The sequence below is a fragment of the Schistocerca americana genome, chromosome 9, assembly GCF_021461395.2.
Source record: "Schistocerca americana isolate TAMUIC-IGC-003095 chromosome 9, iqSchAmer2.1, whole genome shotgun sequence".
NCBI lineage: Eukaryota > Metazoa > Arthropoda > Insecta > Orthoptera > Acrididae > Schistocerca > Schistocerca americana.
The window spans coordinates 42,993,411-43,007,240 of NC_060127.1; positions in this window are offsets into that span (position 1 = coordinate 42,993,411).

The following is a 13,830-nucleotide window of genomic DNA, read 5'->3' on the forward strand; positions in this document are numbered from 1 at the left end:
CAGCCCAGCAGTTCAGCCCAGCAGTTTTTCCAGCAGAAAATTGGCGACTAGAATCGAAAGGGTGGGGGGCGCAATGGTACATGAAGTAGCCTCCGCCATACACAGTAATATGTGCAAGTGGGTGTAGACTGAGGTGTAGATGTGAATGTAGATGTAGATGCAGATTCTGTGTTTGAAATACTGGTGAAGTCTGAGATGAGCATTGAAAATTGATATATCGGCATCGCATCTAGAGGTACTCCAGGTAAAATGTATTAAACATCAACGTATTCCTGTTTAAGTACTGTCTTGATAGTGCCATAGAAATTACTGTATGTTCAGAAGTTCTGGAATTTAAATGGGGCTCCCGCGCAGGAGAGCTTCTGTAAAGTTTGCAAGGTAGGAGACGAGGTACTGGCAGAAGTAAAGCTGTGAGTACCGGGCGTGAGTCGTGCTTTGGTAGCTCAGTTGGTAGAGCACTTGCCCGCGAAAGGCAAAGGTCCCGAGTTCGAGTGTCGGTCGGGCACACAGTTTTAATCTGCCAGGAAGTTTCAAACACATTAATTATCAAATCACAATTTGAGATGCATCTTCCAGGTTCTAATTATTGTGGTCCAGGTACAAAATTAGAAGAAAGATTAGCTAAAGGTAATAAAGGTATAAATCCATTAGATGAAACTCGTAAAAACATGATATTCATTATAAAGATAATAAAGATTTAGAAAAAACATATAGCTGATAAAGAACTTCAATTAGCTGCAAAAGAAAGAATGTATGCAGATGATACTTCATTTGGTGAAAAAGTTGCAGCTACAGCAGTTAGAGGAATAATGTATCGAAAACGAAAATTATTGGAATTAATGTTGATGAAAATGATTGGGGATTATAAATTTAAATATCTTTATTAAATTTTTAACTATATAAATGCATAACTTTACAATTTATTATACTTTGTTGCCTAGTGGCAAAACTAAACCAAAATCAATTAAATTAAAGTTAAATAATGAAAAACTATTCAAACATTTTAACAGGTGTTCAAAAAAGATAGATATAAAAGAAAGTTGGTGGAAACTTACTTATTACATAAGGTATTCCTGTTGATAAAAAAATTATAGAATATTTAACAAAAAAGAAACATGGTAAAAGACTAACACAACATGAAGGCGGATTTTTACCATTATTAATTGCTGCCTTGCCTTATTTAGCAACAATTGGTTCTTTGGCTGGTGGATCCACAGCACTTGTATATGCAGTTATAAATGCGGAGAAAAATGATAAAGAATTAGAAGAAAAAAATAATTTAGAAATGGAAAGAAAGCTGGAACTGGAATAAAGAAAATAATAAAAATTCGAAAAGTAAATTATAAATATCATAATGCATCACGTAATTTTGAAATAGAACAACATACTAAACAATTAAAAATTGAAAACTTTTGGTCTGTATATGACTGATGAATTACCAAATCAACCATTTAAAATTGAATGTGGAATAGTACATTTAGATAGATCAGATAATCCTGGTACACACTGGATTTGTTATTTTAAAAATAAAAATAAAAACTTGTTTTTGATTCATTTGGTGGTAATATACCAAAACAGTCAGTTAATTATTTAGTAAAAGATGAATTATATAACAATACAAAAAGAATACAGAATTTTGGTGAACTAATATGTGGCCATTTATGTCTGTTTCTTTTATAACTGCAATGTGAGTATTATAATTTTAATGATATGTTGGATTTAATAAATGGACATTTTTGGAAATAAGATACATTTATTTAAACAAAATGAACAAGTAGTTAATACATCTACATTAACTTTAGATAATATTGAAAATAGTATTAAACAACTAAAATCATCAATAGATCTAAAGATAACTAAAGTAATTAAACAATTTCAAAAAGAGGTTAATACTATTTTCAAGTTAAGTAATGGTTATATTAGTTTTAAAAATAGAAGACCTGTTAATGTAAATTATCCAATTGATGTGAGAGATGTAGTTAACAGACATTATTTTATTAATGCACTATTAAATTTTGTTAGAAAACCAGAATATACAAGTATTTCTACACAATTTAATAACTATGTTAATAAAGACGATTATAACAAGATTCGAGCAGATTTGAACAATAATCTTTCAGATTTAAAGCAAAGTAATGGTATTATCGATGGAATTATGCCATATAATAATAAAGAAATAAACGATATGTAAAGAAATCTTATTATTGCATTAAAGAAAATTCATTCAGCAGAAAGTTATGTTAAATCATTAGAATCAGAAATTAAGACATTAGAATCACAAATTAATAAAGGCTTAAATTAGAATGAAGGTGAAGATTTAGAAGAAATAGAAGATATAACATTGTTAGGTAAATAATAATATTAACTTCAATAAATTTTTAAAATTTAATAAATTTTTTATCTATGTAAATGGAAAATCATACTTCACATAACTATCACATTTATTTTTTAAAGTGTAAAATCTTGACTGATACACATCATTCACATAGAATAACAACTAAAAGTAAAATACAAAGAATCGAAAGGCTTTGTACAATATGTAAAAGTAAAAAGAGTAAATTTGTAAAAAAAATTTGTAAGTGCTGGTGAAGGTTTAAATAATAATAATGTTCGCGAAAATATAATTAATGAATTACATAAATCAATGAGAAAGAATTTAAAAGAAGATTTGTTGTTTCTTTTAGTGTAGATGATTTATAGCACGCTGATTTAGTTGAAATGGATTCTGGTAATTTCAAAGGAATTTCTAAGATAAACAAAAGTTGTAAATATTTATTAACAGTAATTATGGTTTTTCAAAATATGCATTTGCTGTTCCGATTACAGATAAGACATCTAAAAACTTATTTGATGCTTTTAAAAAAAGCCAAATAATGTACTAACAGATAATGGTTAAGAATTATTGTGTAACAAAGAATTTGAAGAATTAATGAAATATATAACATTAATCATTATTCAACTCTTTCAGAATTAAAAACATCTGTTGTTGAACGTTTTAACAGAACACTTAAAGAAAAAATGTGGAAGAAATTTGTTTTACAAGGAAATTATAAATGGATCGATCTAGTTAAAGCTCTAATTGATGAATATAATAAAACAAAACATTCTACAATAAAAATGAAACCAATAGTAGTTAATGAAACAAATTAAAAATAAGTACATTGTATCTAGTGAGCAGCTAAATTTAAAAAAGGTGATAACATTAGAATTAGTAAACTAAAAGGTCTTTTGGAAAACAATATACAGCTAATTGGTCAACAGAAGTATTTGAAATTGAAGATGTTATTCAGTCTAATCCAATTACATATGAAATAGAAGATATAAAAGGAAATTTTTATGAACAAGAACTACAGGAAAAGAAATATCCAGATGTATACTTAGTTGAAAAACTGAAAATGTTTTAAAAAAGAAAGATAATAAAGTTGATGTCAAAGGTTTGGTTTTGATAATTCACACAATACTTGGATAAATATAGATAACATTACTTTATGGTAGTTCAGTTTGATAAAGCATTTTAATATCATTAATCAATTGTTCTTGTGCTTAGTCATCCAAAATATTGAAATAGTTCATATGCAGACAATCTTCAAATTTTCTTTCATTCTCTAATATAGATTTAGTGAATTAGTATCATAATTCAATCTTAACAATTCTTCGGAATTTGGATGTCTATCTTCGATTTTATATAGTTAATTCTGTAAATTTTTTCGTTGTGTTTTAATGACATAATAGTTATATTCACATTCATTATCAAATAATTTTAAAAGAATTAATGTTGGTCTTACACTGTCATCAATTGTTTTAGGAACTACATGTGGTAATAAACTATTTATTTCTTCATTTCTTTTACCTATTATTTCTGAAGCAGTATTAACTGTTTCTCTCAAATTTTGAATAAGAACATCTTTCATATTTATTCCAAAATCTTTCATTTTTATTCTATCATCTTTTATTTGAATTATTTCTGTGTTTTAATTTATTCAATTCTTGTAGTTGTTGTATACAATTATCTCGTGTTTTATTTGATATTTATAAGCATGAATCATTTCTTTTCTAAACTTATATTCTCCATGTTTTCTAATTGATGGTAAAACTTCATGAGTAACGCATCCTTTAAATTGTTTAGCTTCTTCTTTTTTAGAAGACAAAATTAGTGGATATATTCCAGATTCACTAATAAATATAGTTTATTTTAATGTGTACTATTCGATAGTGGGCCTTGTTCTAATAAATTTTCTAATGTAATTCGATCATCAACATCAACATTTACTCTAATAGCTTGTGGTGGAATAATGTATTCCAAAATCTTAGAAACATCTTTTTCTTTAAACCATGGATTATTTTCTTCATCAATAATCATGAAAACATGCTTATTGATATAAGTAAGATTGTTATTGAACATATCTACAATCGATTCCCTTTAAGTGAGATATATTTAATAGTTTTGCAAACAATAAATAGTGCCTGTAATTTTTAATTTGTATTTATGATTAAATTAAAATAGAGAATTAAACTTTTTATAAATTTAATAAAAAATATTTCTTATAAATGGAGACCCAAAACGAAATGAGATCCAAACAAAAAGAAGCTTATGTACTAATTGATGTATGTGAAAAAGATATTGATTGTCCTCTTTGTTTAAGCGATGAAAATAATTATCAATTTGTTAAACAATTTGCAAATATATTTTTCATAAAGAATGTATTGATGAATGGTTAAAGGAAAAAGAAAATTGTTCACTTTGTAGAACTATTACTAAAAATAAAGTACCAGAAAAAATTTAAAGACTGATATTAATGCTATGTTTGATGCTCAAGATGAAGCAGAATATTGTGGTGATTCTGATGATTATTGGTGATGATTATTTTTTTACTAATTTATATGAATAATATAAAATAAAAAAATTTACTTTTTTACACTTCTAATAAATTTTGTCTATATAAATGGAACAAGCGCCAGCTGAAGCACACTTAAGACTGTTACGTTCAACAAGATTGTTCTATGAAAACTAAATTTTTTAAATATTGTAATACAGACAAATCAATTGATAATTTTACTTAACAAAAATACAGAAAAGATGGTTATATAACTATATGTAGACCATGTTTAAATAAATGTCATGTAGAAAATTATAATAAAAATCGAAATCATTGTGTACGTGGGAAAAGTGATGCTATATATTATTTCAAGCAACATGTAAACCGAATTACAAGTGAATAACATACAAAAATGGAAAATAAATCTACAGTGAATAATAAAGTTTTAAGTGAAGAAAAAAAGAAATGTAAAATTTGTCAAGAAATTAAAGATTTGAACTGATTTTATATAAATCCATCACATAAAGATAAACATAATAATAAATGTAAGAAGTGTACCTTAGAATCTATTAAGAATAAGAAAGCTTTAATTTTAAATAATAATCCTTTATGATTAATTATCCATTATATAATAATTCTTATCCATCTATTTAATAATTAACATTTTATTAATAAAATAATTTTTACAAAACTATTAAAATTTTTTTGTAATAAATAGAATAGCAAAATAGAAAGATATACTGCTGTTCAACTAGAACGAGTTGCTAACAATTACAGCAATATACTGTTGTAAGAGTTCATGAATTTTGAAGAATAAATAATTTACGAGGATATGCAGTTTTACATAAAGCTGATTTAATTAGATTTATTATTAGTAACCGTTCAATTATTATTAGTAATCATCCAAATATTGTTAGAAATAATACACCTGTAGTAAGTGAAAATAATACAAATATTGTTAAAAATAATAATACATCTGAAGTAAGTGAAAATCATAAAAATTGTATAACTGAAGTATGTAAAAAATATAAAAATATTGTTAATATTTATACACCTGAAGAAGTGAAAATCAAACCAATATTGTTAAAAGTAATAAAGCTGATTTAGTGAAAATCTTTGGAAAAAGTTACCATTTTATGATATTTATGATGTTTCTCTAACTACAGAACATAAACCATTAAAAGAATATTTCCATTTTCTACAAATATATTTGAAAAACCAAGAGATAGAAAAACAATTAAAGATTACCTTGTAGAAAAAGCTTTTGCAGACAGATTAGAAACTATAAATTTAGAAAATAATATGAATATACTTCATCCTAAACATTTTTTAAATTCAGACTATTTGAAAGTACATCATGGTGTAAAGATAAACTTTAATTTATATTGTGAATATAAACTACAAACAAATGAAATAAATGAAAAAGTTCAAGAATTTGGACAACAAACACCAAACTATACAATTTTAACAGAAAAAGATTTAAATAAAAAATTCAAATATGGTTAAAAACATATTTTAGAAAAAATATCTAAAGGATCAGGATGGTCATTAAACAGAATATTTAGTTTACAACTAGCAATTAACAAATATGTTCCACAGGAGGATCATCTTATATTGATTTACCTGAAGTAATAAAAAACAATAAAGCTTGTATTAATGTGAAAAATTATAATCAAAAGTCTTTTCTGTTGTCTATAAAATCAGCTTTGTTTCCTGTACATGATCATTCTGATAGAATAACAAAATATAAAAATGTTGGCCTTGATCTTGATAAAAAGAACTTGAAAACATTGAATTTCCTGTATTAGTTGATCGTACTCCAAAAATAGAAAATATAAATAATGTATCTATTTATGTTTATTCATTTGATAATGAAGATGATAAATGTCAAGTGTATCCATTAAAAATAAAAAAATTTAAAAAGGAAAAACATGTAAATCTATTTTATTTCAAGAAAAATAATAATACACATTATTGTTATATAAAAAATTTATCTATACTTGTATCACGACAAATGACTAAACACAATGAAGTAAAATTTATTTGTGATTTATGTTTACTACATTTTAATAGTAAATAAAAATTAGATGAGCACACAAAAATTGTTTAACTAATAAATCATTAAATGTTAAAATGTCAGGTGAAGGAGAATTTATATATTTTCAAAATTATCCATCTACACAAAAATTTCATTTGTTATTTATGCTGATTTTGAAAGTTTACTTTTAAAAATAGATAATTGTGAACCAAATCCCGAAACACCATATACAATGAAGTATCAAAAACATGAACCAAGTGGGTTTTATTATATTAAATATATATATATATATATATATATATATATATATATATATATATATATATATATGGAAATTATAAGGATCCTGTTGTTTATACAGGACCAATTTGTCATAAAATATTTATAAAATGTATAAAACAAGGAGTAGAAGAAATTGGAACAAAACATTCCGAAATTGAAGAAATGAAATCACTTGATCTTGATGAATACAAAATGCATCTTGAATCTACAGTTTGTACACTGTGTAAATGTCCTTATACAATACGGATAAAAAATTACATCATCATGATCATTTAGTTGGAAAATGTATTGCTCCATTACATAATATGTGTAATTTAAAACTACAAGAACCTGATACTGTACCTATTTATTTACATAACTTGTCTGGTTATGATTCACATCTTCTTGTGAAAGAACTTGGTTATGATAATAAAGAAATAGAATTAATACCAAACAATAAGAGTAAATATATTACTTTTAGTAAACATACAAATAGTTTAAAAATGAGATTTGTTGATACATTTAGATTTATGGCTTCTTCGCTTGATAAAATTTCATCAAATTTGAAGAAAAAGCAATTAAAAATTATTAAAAAGTATGTTTCTCCAGAATTGTTTAACTTAGTAATTAGAAAAGGTGTTTATCCATATGATTACATGGATTCTTGGAAAAAAATTGGAAGAAACACAATTACCGACAAAAGATAAATTTTATAACGAATTAAATGATTGTGACATAAGTGATGAATATTGTGAACACGCAAAATTACTTTGGGAAAAATTCAATATTAAAAATCTTGGTGAATATCATGATTTATATCTTAAAACTGATGTATTATTGTTTTTAATTTTTATATGATTGGACTAGTGGTCCAGAACATACAAAAATAATCTACTGAGGACAGACACATTACGACTCGGCATTCGATGCTGGATCTGTCTATCAGCGAAGGAAGTATGGATGCAATTATCTGCAGTCTTGGATATTCAAAAATGTGTGCAAGATGGGTCCCACGGTGCCTAACAGTTGATCACAAATTGCACAGAAAAAGATTTGTCTTGATTTGTTGCAACAGTTTAAGGCCCTCTTGGATTGTAACAGGTGATAAAACATGGTTTCGCCATTTTGACTCCGAAACAAAATGACAGTCGATGGAATGGTGCCATTCCCACTCCCCACAGAAGAAAAAATTCAAAGCAACTGTTTCCACCGGTAAGGTCATAATCAACGTGTTCTGGGACTGTAAAGGTGTGATCCTCGTTGATGTGATGCCAAGGGGCAGTGCCAGTAATTCAGTAGCATATGTCAATACATTAACAAAACTCAAGGCACGCTTCTGGCGACTTCGGCGCCACAGCAACCCAGGAGATGTTTTGCTGAAACATGATAATGCTTGGCTCCACAGAAGTCCCAGGACTACTGAACACAATGCAAGATAGGGTTCGACAGAATTACCCCATCCACCCTACAGCCCTGATCTAGCTCCCTTGGACTTCCACTTGTTCAGCCATTAAATGATGCCATTCGTGGAAGACATTCTGATGACGATGAGGAGGTGATTCACACAGTGAAGCACTGGCTCCGCCACCAGAACAACGATTGGTACTGACAGGACATACACGCCCTTGTTTCACACTGGAGGAAGGCCATAGAGTGGGATGGATATTATGTGGAAAAATAGGGTGTGTAGATAAAACACCATTCTTTCATGTGCATAATTCTCATTATGTTCAATACAAAATTGTTGAAGGAAAAAAATGCAAAGTATTACTATCTGGGCAAACCACATAATTTCTCCATCTATGTGTGAGGAAAGTGTATGGCAATTTGTGTCGTACATTTTTGTTTCACCCTGTATAATACTTATGTACACTGTAGGGTATAAAGCGATTTTCGCCGGCCGTTGTAACCAACGGTTCTGGGCGCTTCAGTCCGGAACTGTGCACCTGCTATGGTCGCAGGTTCGAATCCTGCTTCGGGCAGGGATGTATGTGATGTCCTTAGGTTAGTTAGGTTTAAGTAGTTCTTGAGGACTGATGACCTCAGATGTTAAGTCCCATAGAGCTCAGAGCCATTTGAACCACTTTTTTAAGCGACTTTCGTCAGAGATATTGTTGTCTACATACGTAAGTGGTATCATGGACAACATAATAAGCAGTCTGCAACTGTTTGTTGGCGATGCTGTGCTGTACGGGAAGGTGTCGTCGTTGAGTGACTCCATGAGGATACAGGATGACTTAGTCAAAATTTCTAGTTGCTGTGATTGAGACCTGGTACCAAGGAATGCAGGACTGGGTTGCGATTGTGGTTGGGACCGTAATCAATTACTGATGGTTATTTTTCAGTCACATACACTTTCAAAAAATGGTTCAAATGACTGTAAGCATTATGGGACTTAACATCTGAGGTCAACAGTCTCCTAGACATAGAACAACTTAAACCTAACCAACCTAAGGACGTCATACACATCTATGCCCGAGGCAGGATTCGAACCTGTGACCATAGCAGCAGTGCTGTTCTGGACTGAAGCGCCCAGGACTGCTCGATCACAACGGCCAGGGAAAATCGCTTTATACCCTATATTGTACATACGTATTATACAGGGTGCAACAAAAAGTGTACCACAGCTGATGACCTTAATGACAACAAATTCAAACTATTTCTCAGCTGAAGGCTTTAATAGTAATAATTTAAAAACTGTTTCACGGCTGAAGGTTCAAAAATGGTTCAAATGGCTCTGAGCACCAGGGACTTAACATCTATGGTCAGTCCTCTAGAACTTAGAACTACTTAAACTTAACTAACCTGAAGACATCACACACATCCATGCCTGAGGCAGAATTCGAACCTGCGACCGTCGCAGTCGCGCGGCTCGGGACTGAGCGCCTAGAACCGCTAGACCGCCGTGGCTGGCACGGCTGAAGGCCTGAATAGCAATCTTTTAACAACCAGTTAACTTCTTCAAATTGCAGTTACAATTATTAAAATGATTTTTGAAGAACAATCATCAAAATCTCCCTGCTAGAATACAATTGTCAAATCAAAATTTTAAGACAGGTAACACCCATGGCTGAAAGCCTTAATGAGAACTATTCAACTATTTCTCGGCTGAAGACCCCAATAGTAATAATTTAAAAACTGTTTGATGGCTGAAGGCGTAAATAGCAATCTCTTAAGAACCAGTTAATCATCTTCAAACTTGAAATTAGAGTCATTACAATATTTCTACAAAAAATAATCATCAAATCTGACCAAACCAAGGGGGCGCAGTCGTTTCTCCAAGGATCAACGTATGAAAGTCCCTCAAACTTGCTGAATCTACGTGACGTGAAGTGACCAATGCAACGATGGAATAACACACCCAAGCCGGAACCGGCGGTCAGCACTACGTCTTCAGACTCTGGTGTTCAGAGCATCCGGAAGCAGAAAGGAACCACTACTGCCAAAATAGGGGAAAAAAAACACCACCCAACCCATAAATCAAGGAAGCTGTCGAACTACACTCCTTACCAGACAGCAGCGGCAAGGCAAGGAAAAGTACACTGCCATAACATACACTAAGCTCCAGGGTAGGTAACCAGGGCGTTAGCGGCCACTAAGCAGGAAAAATACCACTGGTTGAACTTCACCAATAATAACATATAGAATGAAACAATTAATAATAAGAAGTGGTGGAAGGCTAATTAGATTCACCTTCCCCAAACACTCCACTTGCTGCTCTTCATCTCGGCGACACTGCGGGCAGCAACACGCAAGCAAATGGCGAGATCTCACAATGATGCATGTCTCACTACTTGATTTGAGGTCCACTCAAACTTCCTGGGTCCAGTTGACAACGAGGTTGTGCCCCTCGCGACTACAGCCCTTCCATCCGACAGTGCATTCGTGCCGCCAGTGGTCCTGGCATGTTCGTACGCTGTGCGGACCTGGCTACTCGTCCGCCCCCAACCGAACTATCGACTCGCACGACACGGAGACACCACCACCACCACCACAACGTCGCACAAAGATACTACCAGCGTTACCGCTGCTGCCACTAGCACACAGACAATGCTTGCAAACGGAGTAGCGCCAATGAACACAAGAAGAAGATAACAACCGTAACTATACCAACCAAACGATGCCAACCTAGCAACGGCACCAACGCGAGCCGAGGGATGGCTCAGTGATAAATGCCATCTAGGTTTAGATGGAGAAAAATGTAAGTTATGGTAGATTAATACCAAAAACAATTCCGTGTTTGAATACAGCATTAGTAGTTTGCTACTTGACTCAGTGACGGCGATTAAATAACTAGATATAACTTTGGCAATGCGAAATGAAATGGAATGAGCATATGGATTGTAGCGTGGAAGGTGAATGGTCGACTTTTGTTTGTTGGCAGAGTTTTAGGAAGTGGCGCATCTGTTGAGGATACCGCATAGAGGACGCTAGAGCGACATATTCTTAGGTGCTGCTTGAGTGTTTGGAATCCGTGCCTTAGGAAGATATCGAAGCAATCCAGAGGAAGACTGCTACATTTTCTACCTGTGGGTGCGAACAAGATGTAACCGCTACAGAGATGCTTCGAGAATTAAAATGGGAATCCGTGCAGGGAAGGCGACATTCTTTTCGAGAATATTGAGGAAATTTATAGAACCGGGATCTGTAGCTGACTGTAGAACTTTCTTATTGCCGCCAACGCACACTTTGCTTAAGGAGCACGAAGATAAGAGATTAGGGCTCGTACGGAAGCATATAGACTAGTTTTTCCCTCGATCAATTTGCGAATGAAACAGGAAGGGAAATGACTAGCAGTGGTACAATGTGCCATGGCTTACGGAGTATGTACGTAGGTGTAGATGTAAAAAGGTGCTAACTCGAAACCTGTTATTCAACGACTTCGTCCTCGACGCGAGTGTGACGATAAGTCATATACTACCGTCCTTGACACATTCAGTACTGATGACCTAAACCGAAGCATTACTAAATCCATAATTTAATTTTTTGTAAATAATACATCTCTTTTTCGGGTAAACAGTTCAGTTCCTGGAGTCAATACTACACCGCCTGCCAAAAAATAGTGTATCGCGCAGAAGACTTGGAGGAGACTAAATGAAACTTCACGTGTTGAGTGGGTATCAATTCAAAGGAACTAGAGAGTATGAACCTACTTATCAGTATGACGTTGTTCCCCTCTGGCCTGGATGCATACAATGATTCGGTTGGGAAATGTGACGTAAAGCCCTTGTATCCCCTCCGGAAGCCAGGTGGCATACGACTGTTGCAAATGGCGGCTGAAATCCTGGACACTGGCATTGAGAGGAAATGACTTGCGAGCTGTCCCACACATGTTCTGTCGGGGATAGATGGGATATTTCTGGCCGCGGAAACACCTCAACATCACGTAGACAGTTCATAGTGACATGCGATATTTCTTGATGAGCATTATCCTGTTGAAAAATGCACCACTCTTGTTCTCGGGTGTCAGGCGCAGATGTGATGGAGTTAAGCCGTCGTCACACGGACCGTGCATCCGGACGTTGAGTGTGCGGAGTTTCTGACGTCATGGCGTGGAACAGCATGTTGGGGAGTGTGGAGCAGCACGTTGGGGAAACTCTGCGAAAGTGCAGAGAAATATCTGGCAGGTCTGAACGTGCGTTTGAAATTTGACTAATGAGATGGCAGACTACCATCTACGTCACTTGCACGCCATCTCCCTTCGATGCATAGTTTGAGACGCCATACTGGTTTTCAGCTGAAGCCCAAACCCAACAGGAACTACCCCGTATTGTACAAGACTACTACAATATATTCCAAAATATAATGACCGAGCGTCACCATTTTCAAATCTCTAAAGTATTCTTCCATATATATTGCACAAATCATAAATAATAATCATGGATCACCGATGTTTCCATTTTTTTATTTCTTAGTCATCACTCTTCTGCCTGGTTTTATGGAGTCCACCACGAATTCCTCTCCCGCACAATCCTCTTCGTCTCGGAGTAGCACTTGCAACCTGCTATTTGCCAGATGTGCCACTGAAGAGCCAAAGAAACTGGTATGCCTGCCTAACATAGTGTATCTCCCCCCCACCGAGCACGCAGAAGCTCTGCAACACGGGGCGGCATGAACTCGACAAATGTATGACGTAGTATTGGAGGGATTTGACACCATGCCTCCTGCAGGGCTGTCCGTAAAACCCTAAGAGTACAAGGGGCTCGAGATTTCTTCTGAACAGCACATTGCAAGGCATCCCTGATATGCTCAATAATGTTCATGTCTGGGGAGTTTGGTGGCCAGCGGAAATGGGGGTCACATTGTCATCCTGCCATTGCCCAAGTCCATCGGAATGTAAAACAGACATGAATGGACGCAGGTGATCAGATAGGATGCTTACGTGCATGTCACCTGTGAGAGCCGTATCAGGAGTCCCATATCACTCCACCTGCACATGCCCCACACCATTGCAGAGCCTCCACCAGCTTGAACAGCCCCTGCTGACATGTAGGCTCCATGGATTCATGAGGTTGTCTCCATCCCCTTACTCGTCCATCCACTCGATACAATTTGAAACGAGACTCGTCCGACCAGGTAACATGTTTCCAGTCATCAACAGTCCAATGTCGGTGATGACGGGTCCCGGCGAGGCATAGAGCTTTGAGTCGTGCAGTCATCAAGGGTACACGACAGGGTCTTCGGCTCCAAAAGTCCTTTCGGATGATGTTTCGT